The following is a 12,240-nucleotide window of genomic DNA, read 5'->3' as shown; positions in this document are numbered from 1 at the left end:
TAATCCCCAGCATAAAAAGTACATGTAGTTTCATAAAAAGAAAATGATTGTCATATAGATTAGCCTACACTTACATTTCTCAATGTTTTCATAGAGCAGTTCTTTGTATGGCTGCATTTCTAAGTTTTCCATCTCTACAAATAAAATAGTGCTAGATTATTTATTCAAGCATCTGTATTAGTCAGCCAAAGTGGTGCTGATGCAAAGTACTAGAAATCAGTTGGCTTTTTAAAATATTTTGGGGTAAAAGCATACAGATAAAAGGCCCTAAAGGGCCCACCTCAAGGTACCACAAGAGGTACTTTCACACCAAAGATGATCACCAGTCTTTGGGGGGGTTCAGCCTTCCTCTATCTCAGTTACAGGCTGGCATAGGGCTTGTTTCTCTCCAGGCCTTCTCCGCTCCTCTGGTTTCTTCAAAATGTTAGCTGTAAACTATCAGGCAAATGACTCATCTCTCCTCCTGGGGCCACAGATCAAAGCTGAGAAAGTGCTCTCCTCTGGTATCTACTATATGAGGCACACTCTCTCCCTGTGTGTCTTCTTGAGTGAGTGTCCACTTATAGGAACCCAGCAAGGAGGCTGGGGACTCAGGTTGAATCAAAGCCCTAATCTTCACAGGTAGTTTAATCAAAACATGCCAGTTGAATCTAATGCAAACAAAGGTGATCACACCCAGAGAAGTACAGTTTTAAATCATAATCCTTTTTTGGAATTCATAAATAATAAACTGCTACACTCTATCCTCTGAATTTCAGAAGACACATTACAATATTGAAAAGTACAGCTTCAATCAGTAACAGTGCTAAGTACAAAATCATATCACAATCAGTTATAGAAATAGTTTGTCTTGGGGGCAAAGTCCCCTCTGGCTGTATAACTGTGACACAAAACAATTTGTCAGCTTCCAGTATACAAAGGGACAGACATAGGATAAACATTTGAATTACCACTAGAAGAATTTGAGAGGGAAACATGCATCACAGGTCCCCAACATATCTGAAATCCTGCGGGGCATACTCCATTAGATTTCAAAGTAAAATTATGGTTTCTTCTCCCCTGGGTGCCTCATGAGGCCACCCTTTCCCACAGACATGCCCAACAGTCATTTCCCTTCTTCCACACTCATCAAGCATATGGATGGTGACTGAGCTCCAGACCTCACCCTCCAAAAATGTTGAGGTGATGGCCACACTTTCCCCAATCTCTAGGGTATAGTCTCCACCCCCTTAGTACAGTGAGGTAGTGGAAACGTTCTCCCTCATCTCTGGTGTACATGCCCAGCCATCTCAGAACTGTGAGTTGGTGACCTGGCCTTCCCTAATCTATGAGAAACTGTCCAAACCCTCAGAGCAATGGGGTGTTGCCCTCACTTTCTGCAACCCTTGGGGAATGTGCATCACCCTCTCAGTAGCCTGGGATGGCAAAACTCTCCCTGAACAGCAGGTTTGAACATACACCATCTTCAAATGCCAGGGCAAACTTACTCTCACCATACGTATGGGTGGGATTCCTCTCTCAGCCCAAGGAAATATCTTAATTCCAGACTTCAGCTTCCGTGGTTTTCCTCTTAAAGCCCTTTTCCCCTCCATCTCTCCTTTTTGTGTCCCTTTTAGTTCAGGCTGACAGTGGTTTTGTTTATACAGCTCTGTCAGAAAACTTGTTGGTTTAGCATGCAGGAAGCAGGGGTCCAAACCTTCAGACAGTAATACTTTCCACAAGTATTTCCCTGATAATTGAATGTTCAATCCTGGCTTACAATTTTCAAGTTAATTGATCAAAATGTGGCTCTATTGTCTGGAGGCTTGGAATTTCTGGAATCAGTTTCTGGTTCCTTTGTGCTGAAGAATTTATCAGCTTATCTCTTTCATCCAGCATTTTGCTATAAGTTGCAGGGAGAAAGCAGGCTGCATTTTCTACATTTAGTTTGGAAATCTCATTGGGTAAGTGTCCAATCTCATTTTAAAATTCTGCTTTCCAAATATTAGGACTCAATCTTGCTAAGTTCTGTGTAACTTTAAAACATGGATCACCTTTCCTCCAGTTTCCAATAATAGTTTCATTATTTCCTTCTAAGGCCTTATTGGAAATAACTTTAGGCTCCACATTCCTATCAACATTCTATTCAAAGCATCTAGGCCATCTCTCAAGCATCTCACAGTTCCTCTAAAAAATACCCCTTAGCCATTTATAAACCATTCCAGCATTTTTGGTAATTGCATCAGGAAATACCCCACTCTGCTGTTAGCAAATTTTGCATTAGCACTCCTCTGGCTGACAAATAGAGCATCCTTGCATTTTTTCCTTTAAATGATCTCTTCTAATGTGGCTCTTAAATTCCTCAATTCCAGCCTATTTTAACTGTTCATATAACTTCATGCACTTGGACAAGCCTAGCTCAGCATTGACCCACAGCAGAGACAAAATTCTGACAAAAAGAAATTATCACTTGCCTCAAGAATGTTGTGTGACTAGGCTGTAATTTCATAGGATTACATCAGAAAACCATGAAAATGATGTTATTGATTACCTAAAAGGCATAGTATTAAAATTAAACAGAATATACTTTTTAAATTTCAGAACTGTGAATTTAAAAAGAAAATAGAAAATATTATTTTGGGATCAAGTATCCATAACTAAAATGAAAATACATTGCTTGATTTCACTTTGGAAATAGTTTTTGTTCCATATGTCAAGATATACCTGAAAACTTTCATACTTTTAGTTTTAAAAAATATTGAATACTGGTTGTAGGATTTTGTTTGAGACAATTAGAAAGTTCTGGTAATGAATGTTGGTGAGGAAAGCACAACATTTTGCATGTGATTAATTCCACTCACTTGTGTGCTTTGACATGGTTGAGACTGGAAAGTTTGTTGCATACATGCTACCATAATTTATAAAAAGAGTAACTAGAGAGAGAGACAGTTAAATGCAACACATGGGAAGTGTATTTGGCTCAATGGATAGATCATTCTCCTACCACGTGGGAAGTCCAAGGTTCAAACCCGGGGTCTCCTGACCCATGTGGTGGGTGAAGCTGGCCCATGCACAGTGCTGATGCACACTAAGAGGGCTGTGCCATACAGGGGTGTCCCCTGTGTAGGGGGGAGCTACGCCCAAGGAGTGTACCCCATAAGGAGAGCCAGCCATGCAAAAAAACTATAGCCTGCCAAAGAGTGGGGCAGCACACATGGAGAGCTGACACAGCAAGATGACACAACAAAAAGAAACAGATTCCTGGTGCCGCTGACAAGAATACGAACGGACACAGAAGAACACACAGTGAATGGGCATAGAGAGCAGACAACTGGGGGGGAGGGGAGAGAAATAAATAAAATTAATTAATGTAACACATGATCCTGGAATGGATCTAATAATAAAGTATTGCACATTCTATTCATGGAAAATCAGTAATGAAACTAGATTAATTTACTCTGGAAATCTCTACAGTTTTGAACTTTGTGGGGTTTTACAGTTCTTAGAATATCAACAAAATTTGACATGAACAGATGTGAGATAGTATTTCCTATGTTAGTAGTAATATATGCACACTTTTCAAAATGAAAATATTTTTCTTTGAATATATATTTTCAACACAAATATTTATATAAACTACATTGATGCCCACATCCTTTGAATGTTGGTTGGTTACAAGTCCTCTTAGAAATGAAGAATAGTAGAGACTCTTCCTGTGACTACTGTAGAATCCTTGCCTAGGACAAAATCCACAAAACCTGTGGGGAATGAAATGAAGACTGATGTAGAGACTTTGAGGAGGAATTAAAGGGTACAGTCTGTTTTCCTTAATTGCATCTGCATGACTTCTCTAATTTGAGCATAAAGATTGTGATAAAGAAGGCATGACTTGATTAAAAGTATCTTCATTGTCATCTGAATTAATCAGGGTGTGTTTTCTAGGTTACAGGACTGTAACGCAATCAACTGCATACAAGAAGAGTCCTTCATGAAAATGGTCCTTTTTCTACAGTGAGAAAGGAACTCTTAGTACTGGACTGAGGATGAAAGCCTCATCAGTGTCGTTTTCCTTACATGTTTGATTTGTTTGGATTCTGGTGAGTAAAGAAGAGAATTTTAACCAGAAGGGATAGTCCTTACTTATTTTGTAAATGATTTTGTTATTTGAGCTGTAATTGTTGGATTTGACTCCAGGCACTTAGACCCAAGCAGTCTGAGGTCAGGTTATGTTATTGTGGGCATGCAGTTTTTCTGAATTCATGATTCATTTGTATTTCTTAAAGTGAAATTTCCCTAAACTCTTTTAGGGATTTGTTTTATGCAATTGCACCAGTAAAGGATAGACAAAGAAATAAATGTATACTGACAAATTACATGAGTGAACTGAAGGAAATAAACTATATTTAGCCCTAGATCAGCATATTACTCCATGTTCTTTGTCCACACATCATGGAAAAGGCATGTGATTGGAGACAGATGTAAATACACTGAAGGGCATGAGAAATGTTCTGAATAGGTGTCTGTGGAAATGAGTAAGTGTCCAATATATTGGACTATGAACATCAGGTGAGTTAGAGGCTAATGTTTTGATAGTAGAATCAGTTCCTGTATGGTAGGAGAACCTGAATAGGGGTCATAATTGTGTGAATAAACTATATGAAGAAGAGGTTTGGGCAATAAGTTGGGAACTTTGGTGATCAAAATGAAAGGTGACATTCCAGGTAAATCCTCATTGGAATACTTCAGGAATTTGAACCGTGAGACAGGTGGGAAAAATGGAAATTCTGGCTGTCTTTTTCTAGTCATGTAATTTTAAACATTACTAAAGATTTCTGAACCTGTTTCATTTGTTGATTGGGTAATTTAGACTTACTCAGCAGGGTTACTTTGAGGATGACATAACCAAATATGAAAGTGCTCTAATGATGATGGAAGGCATATACTTCTACTTCTTTCTGATGCAGGGAATTCTAAGGGCTAAAATTGCATGATGGGAGCTATTGATGTCTCCAAATGGAAAAAACCTTGAATTGATCAACCTCATAATGCAATACATTCTTCAGTATCTTGGGTGATATCCAAGTCCAGTGGGATAAGATATAGAACTCAGTGTTGGTAAGTGATATTATTAGACACCTGTGTGGAAGAACCAAGATGATTTAGGGCAAATGTACTCAAGGATGGATACAAAGTAAAGCAGAAAGGGTGTGAAAGTCCAGGAATCTGGGATGGATGTTTCATAAGCCCAGGAATTCTATATGAGAAATTCTAGTTTGGTTACTCTGACAGTGGAGACCCAACATTTTAAGACTCAGGGAGGGAATTGGAAATCTCTGAACACCATTGGCTAATGAATATATAAAACTCAATTATTTTCATGTTCTTTTCTGTACAGTGAAGCCAGGTGTTCGTACCTTCTTTGTTCTCCAGAGTAGCCAGGGCCTTCTTACTCTTGACTTGGGGAGAAGACAGTCCTCCCCCTATTTCTCTTGGAGCACACTTCATTTTCCTATTGATGGGGATGGGGTTACTTCCAAGTGAAGGGTTGGAACTCATGACAGGTGAGATTGGAAATTGGGGGCAAGACCAGATTTTCATAGCTTCTTTTTCCATTGTCAACTTTGTTTACCTAGGGCTTATTTTGTGGAGTGAAAACCCAGAGGAAGTCAGTTATCAATTGAACTATTTACAGTGCAACCACCGGTGAGTAGGATATCCTACTGATATTACCACTGTGTGGTCAGCAGATGGGTTGGTTTCTCCTATTAGCATGGATATTATAAGCTCATTTAGGAGATATTTAATAATCTGAGCTGCAGTTACTTTGCCTAGGTCTCTGTGACAGTGGTGATAGGTTACAGATTCATCAGTAGGTAATTTCATTTCCAACATTACACAGATTTGTTCCAGACTCCATTAAGTCTTTGTTTTTTCTCAGTGAGCCCATTTCTTCATTGGAGTAGTAATGCACTCATTGATCATTTTAATCCCTGCATTTGGCTTTCACATGTATTAGTAGTTGAATATAGCTGATAGAGATGAGTAAGATCAGAAGTTTGCAGTCAGTAGGATAACTGACATTTCAGCAGGTGAGTTCAAACAGCATATTGCTACAGGTGCTCAGGTGAAGGGCTGTGCATTGTTGAGAAGAGTAAAAGTTAGGGTTAGATAATAGAGGAGGAATAATTCATTTCTCCCAGTTTCTAATTTCTTAATGTACTGGTATTTATTTGCGCATTTTGAAAACTTAAATAAAGATCATTAAAATTCTCCTTACCCACTTGTCCCAAAATGCCCAAATTCCACTTTTGTAGATAATCGTTCTTCAAACGTTATTGATTGAAGTAATTATAAGAAGTATTGTCTTGTATTTATTTTTCTTTAATTTTGTTTTTTATTTTTACTTTTTAAAGATTTATTTTATTTATTTTTATCCCTTCCTGCCCACTGTCTGCTCTTTGTGTCCATTCACTGTGTGTTCTTCCGTGTCTGCTTGCATTGTGGCAGTGGTAAACTGCATCTCTTTTTTGTTGCTTCATCTTGCTGTGTGAGCTCTCTGTGTGTGCAGTGCCACTCCTGGGTGGGCTGTGCTTTTATCACGCGGGACGGTTCTCCTTGTGGGGTGCACACCTTGCGCGTGGGGTACTCCTACACGCATGCTTTCCTGCATGGCACCGCACTCCTTGCATGCGGCAGCACTACGCATGGGCCAGCTCCAAACGGGTCAGGAGGCCCTCAGGATCAAACCCAGGATCCTCCATATGGTAGACAGACAATCTACCAGTTGAGCCATGTCTGCTTCCCTTGTCTTTTATTTTGGCATGCATTTAGGAGTACTGTAGTATTTAGAGTAAAATTTATGGCCCTTTGGAATTGTTGAATAACTTGAGAGACCATAGTGGATCAAGATACTTCCTGTACTATTGACCATACAGAGGGAATAAAGATATGAGAGAGACAATGAACAGGGGTATTTGGAGGTCCCAAAGAGAGTGCAGGTCAGAAGGACTTATTCCCCTGGATTAGTGAATTTGTTCAATACCTCATCTCAGGAGTCTGTGATGTGTGCTGCTGAACTGTCTGTATGGTGAACACCTGGGTTATGTAGAGTTGGGTGCATCAGCGTCTATTGATCCAGAGTTTTGTATGATTCCTGTTTAGTTCAGCACAATGTTGGACTTTGCTGTAAGGTTCTCTGCCATTATAATGAATAATAGATCTCTGACTTATGTTTAGATTGGAAGCCCTTTACACATTAGCTCATTGGATCTTTTTTTTTAAAGGTTTATGTTTTATTTATTCTCTCCCCGTCATCCCCTCTCCCCACAGTTGTCTGCTCTCTGTGTCCATTTGCTGTGTATTCTTTTGTGACTGCTTCTATCCTTATCAGGAGCACCAGGAATCTGTTTTTTTGTTGTTGTGTCATCTTGTTTCAGCTCTCCGTGTGTGCAGCGCCATTCTTGGGCAGGCTGCACTTTCTTTTGCCCTGGGCAGCTCTCCTTATGAGGTGCACTACTTGTGCATGGGGCTCCCCTACATGGGGGACACCCCTGCGTGGGACAGCACTCCTCACGCACATCAGCACTGCACGTGGGCCAGCCCCACGCAGGTCAAGGAGGCCCGGGGTTTGAACCGCAGACCTCCCATGTGGTAGACAGATGCCCCATCCACTGGGCCAAGTCCGCTTCCCAGCAACATCCTTAATTAGTGTGGTGCATTTGTTACAATTGATGAACACATATTGGAGCATTGCCACTAAGTATGGATTCTACTTTTCAATATAGTTTAAGCTCCCTCCCACACATTTTTGTAAGTTATGACAAAATATGTAATGGCCTGTATCCTTCACTGCAGCATCATTTAGGATGATTCCAGTGTCTAGAAAATGCCACCATATTACACCTATTTTTAAAAAAATAGATTACATAAACTTTACATAAATGTGATATTCTTATGTAATGGAGTTTTAATTCAATGCGTCTGTGTGTCTCTGGGTGTGAAAAGCAGGTGACCATTCAGCAATGAGAATGATCTGACTTGAAACTCAAAGTCAGTATGAGATTTCTGAAAAGTCGCCACTTTCTCATTGTGTCCTCTCAAACATCCTTCTCTGCCCTCTCTGAATCCTTATGTCCATGATGTTTTTAGGAGTTAGTGAACTTGAAAGATGTAATTATAGACTTCACTCAAGAAGAATGGGCCTTGCTGGACACATCTCAGAGAAAGCTGTTCAGAGATGTGATGCTGGAGAATATCAGTCATCTGATCTCAATGGGTGAGTCTCTCAAATTAACCTATCTATATCAGTTTCTCTTATGTTCTCAAGAAGTGTCTAGAACTGCTTGTCCATATTGTTTTGTATATTATTTTATATTTTAATTTTAAACTTTATATACATGTTTTACTATTTTATAACATGCACAAATACCTAAAAGAAATTTGTTTCTTATTACATCTAGTTTTTCACACAACTAGATTGTAATCATCTTCAACACAAATATCATGTCTTTCTTCTACTCAGTGTCCAACGTGTAGAGCAGTGCTGGGAATTCAGTGATTATTTTCTTACAGAATATGTGTGTTAAATATATGTATCAATATTCTACTCAAGGGATTTAGTGTGGATTCAGATTATATTCATAAAAACAACATGCATTTCCTTTTACACATTATTCTAGGGAGCTTATGTTATAGTGTTCTTTTTGAAAATAATAATGAACCATTGTAGAAATCTAGAATTTCTCCTTGCTTGAAAATATAAAGAGTTCTCCAGGGTGTCTTTGAACTTGGGCATCAATAATCAAAAGTCCTCACTGTATTTGGGTAGTAGGCTAAGATTAAGAGTTAATCCTTTAATGGTGAAAATTGTCAATGTTCTCTATTGCAGGTTCTTTTCCCTTGACTGACCTTCAATGTTTATCTTATTTTTCTTCAGTCACTAAAGTGATTTAAAGCTGTTCATACCACCAAAAACATGTTCTTAAATTGAATGCATTCCTCTTCATATGATCATTGTACATAAGATCTTCTGATGAGGTTATTTCAGTTAAGGTGTGTCCCAACTCTGTCAAGATGAGTATTAATCGTGAATTCTTTATAAGAGAATGACATTCAGACAGAGAGAAAGCTGAGGGAAGTAACAGGCTGAAATCAGTAAAACCCAGAGGAGAAGAAGTAGACCAAGAGATGCCATGTGCCTTGCCAAATGACCACCTCAGGACCAGTTGTTGCCAGCAGACAACCGAGAATGCCACAGTCTTGGGGGAAAAGCCTTGCCTTGATGATGCCTGGATTTGGCCATCTTCCCACCCTCAGAACCATAATGTGATACATTTCCATTTTTTTCAGCCAACCCATCTCAGGTTATTTGCTTAAGCAGCCTTGGAAACTAAAACAAAATTTTGAACCACAGGTGTGAGATGCTACTGTTGCACATATCAACAATGTGGAAAGAGCTTTTGAATTAGTTAATGGGTAGAGGCTTGAAGAAGTGCAAGTGCTTTTTTAGAAAAGGCCTAGATTGCTTTGAAGAGATCATTGGTAGAAGTATGGATGCTAAAGATTCTCCCAATGAAGACTTAGAAGGAAGTAATGAATTGGAAGCTTTAGGAAATGAGATATTTGTTTTAAAGGGGCAGAGAAGTTGGCACAATTGAGTTTTGAAGTCAGATGGAAGGCAGACTTTTAAAGTGGTGAAGTTTTACATTTTGCTGAGGCTATTTCCAAACTAAATGTGAAAAGAGTAGCCTGGTTTCTCTTTGTAGCTTATAGGAAAATGTCAGAGGAATGGGATATGGTTTGGAAAATTCCGAGATTCTGGGACTTGAGTCCTCAGAGAAGAGTGCTCTTTGTTAGGGTTTAACTGAACATGGAATAAATCATCAATTTCTGTGTAAGTCAGTATTAGAAGAGCAGTCTTCTAGGAAAGATCCATGGAAAGTTTCCTCTAAGAAGGTTTGGATCTCTGCGTACCATATACAAAACGGACAGGTTTTTTGCGAGATGTGTATGAATGGAACCACTGTGAGCTGATATTAAAATGGACAGAAAAGGGACCTGTTAAAGGAAAAATCAAGGTCAGAGCCATGGAAGCTACAGTCTGGACTGTAGATATGTTATCAGGGCAAGACAGCAGGCCCACCCATTTATGTGGAAAGGGTGAGTCTGCTCCATCCTCAGAGTTGGCCAGCTCTCTGCCCTATTGTTCATGAAGACTGCTGCCACCCTAATGTTCTGGATGGCTGGAACCTGTGTTCGTGGAATTGTGGAGTTTGGCCACTACCCCACTGTTCTGAGAGGGTTGTGCCTTTTCCCTAGGAATTCAGAGTCTGGCCACCATGCCAGTGTTAACAGAGAGTGGGGCCTTCACACCATAGTTTGGAGAGAACATGGCTACCATCGTGTCATTGGTAAGCTTCACAGGTATGAACACTTGTCTTCCAAATAGATACTTGGGAGTAGAATGAATTAGGAATTCAGTACATCCACTTAACTGTAGGTATGTTGATCTTAAGTGTTAATCAAGAATAAGTGGGTGATAGTTTGCAGTTAGGGAAAAATTAACTCAAACACAAATGTATAACCTGGGTTTTTTATAGATATAATTGCATAAACACACTTCTTATGATTCTTTGAAACATTATAAAGTCTTCCAAAGTTGATTAGATAGTTCTGCAATTGGGATGCAAAAGAAGAGAAGATCTCTGTGCATGCAGGAGATTAACTTGATATTCCAACTAACATAAGGAAGATTTTATTTGGAGACTGTCACTAAATGATTAGTCTAGGATTCATATGTATATGAATGGATTTTTGTAAAATCTGTGGTCTCTTATCTACTTCTCTGAAGCAGAAATCTCATACTCAATAGAATGGCATTACATGTAATGAATTGCCAGATTTTACTCACAAATCCGAGTGAATAAACATATGTCTTTTACTCAAAAGGTCAAGAAACTCTACTTCAGCAGTCTATTTGGAAAATCTCTCAGTGACAAGTCATCTTCTAATCTACAAAAGCAAAATCACCGAAGAAGAAAATCATATGAATGTCATCTATGTGGGAAAGCCTTTCATTGATGTTTTGGCCTGAGGCAGCATAAGAGGGCTCACACTGGAGAGAAACCCTACAAATGCCATGTATGTGGGAAAACCTATACTTACTCATCTGGTCTGAGACAACATGAGAGGACTCACACTGGAGAAAAACCATATGAATGTCTTATATGTGGAAAAGCCTTCATCATCTCTTCTGTCCTGAGAAAACATAAGAGGACTCATACTGGTGAGAAACCCTATGAATGTCATATATGTGGAAAAGCCTTCACCTCTTATGTCTTCAGAAGACATGAGAGGACTCACACTAGAGACAAACCACATAACTGTCTCTCATGTAGGAAAGCCTTCTGTTATCGTTCTGGCCTGAAAGAACACAAGAGAAGTCATGCTAGAGAGAAACACTATGAATGTCATACATGTGGGAAAGCCTTCAACTCATTTACTTTCCTGAGAAAACATGAGAGGTCACACAGAGAGAATCCCAGTGAATGTCATGTATGTGGGAAACCCTTCACCTATTTTTCTGCCCAGAGAAAACATGAGAGGACTCACACTGGAAAGAAACCATATGAATGTCACCTATGTGGGAAAGCTTTCCATCATTGTTTTTCCCTGAAAGAACATGAGAGATCTCACACTGGAGAAAAACCATATGAATGTCTTATATGTGGGAAAGCTTTCACTTGGTCTTCTGTCTTGAGAAGACATGAAAGAACTCACACTGGAGAGAAACCCTATGAATGTCTTGTATGTAGGAAAGCCTTTACTCATTCTTCTGCCCTTAGACGACATGAGAAATATCACACTGGAAAAATACTGTAGGAATAGCATCTGTTTGGGGAAACTTTAGGGTAATTTTGTAACCTTAGACAACATGAGAGAACTGAAACTAGAGAAGAACCCTATGACTGCCATACACCTGAAAGGCTTTGATCAGTGTTCTAATCTTACATTACAAGAGAGAACTCATACTTTAGATGTTTTGATTAAGTCTTCAACTTAACCTTTAAACATACTAAAGAACTCAAATATTGAAGAAACTGTGTTTATGATCAGTCTTTCAGAGCCTTTAGTCATTCTGCCTACTCCATCAATTTAAGCCAGTTCATCCTGGAGCAAATTGATAGAAATGCCACCTTTGTAGGAAAGCTTGTAGAAGATATTGTGTAGACATACAACAATAGACAACTCGTAAATGTAATG

General features: G+C 39.1%; 1 long non-coding RNA gene across 1 annotated transcript; it reads left to right on the top strand.

The window, feature by feature from the left end:
• The first annotated feature begins 5,624 nt into the window (after window positions 1-5,624).
• Window positions 5,625-11,072, top strand: LOC139437831 (uncharacterized). The gene is made up of 4 exons (XR_011647735.1): window positions 5,625-5,682; window positions 8,128-8,254; window positions 10,297-10,401; window positions 10,927-11,072. It is a non-coding gene; the product is annotated as an uncharacterized lncRNA (long non-coding RNA).
• Window positions 11,073-12,240: the final 1,168 nt, after the last annotated feature.

Source organism: Dasypus novemcinctus, chromosome 29 (genome assembly GCF_030445035.2).
Source record: "Dasypus novemcinctus isolate mDasNov1 chromosome 29, mDasNov1.1.hap2, whole genome shotgun sequence".
In the NCBI taxonomy this organism is placed as follows: Eukaryota; Metazoa; Chordata; class Mammalia; order Cingulata; family Dasypodidae; genus Dasypus; species Dasypus novemcinctus.
Note: the sequence above shows the minus strand (reverse complement) of the source record. Positions and strands in the feature narration are given on the sequence as shown.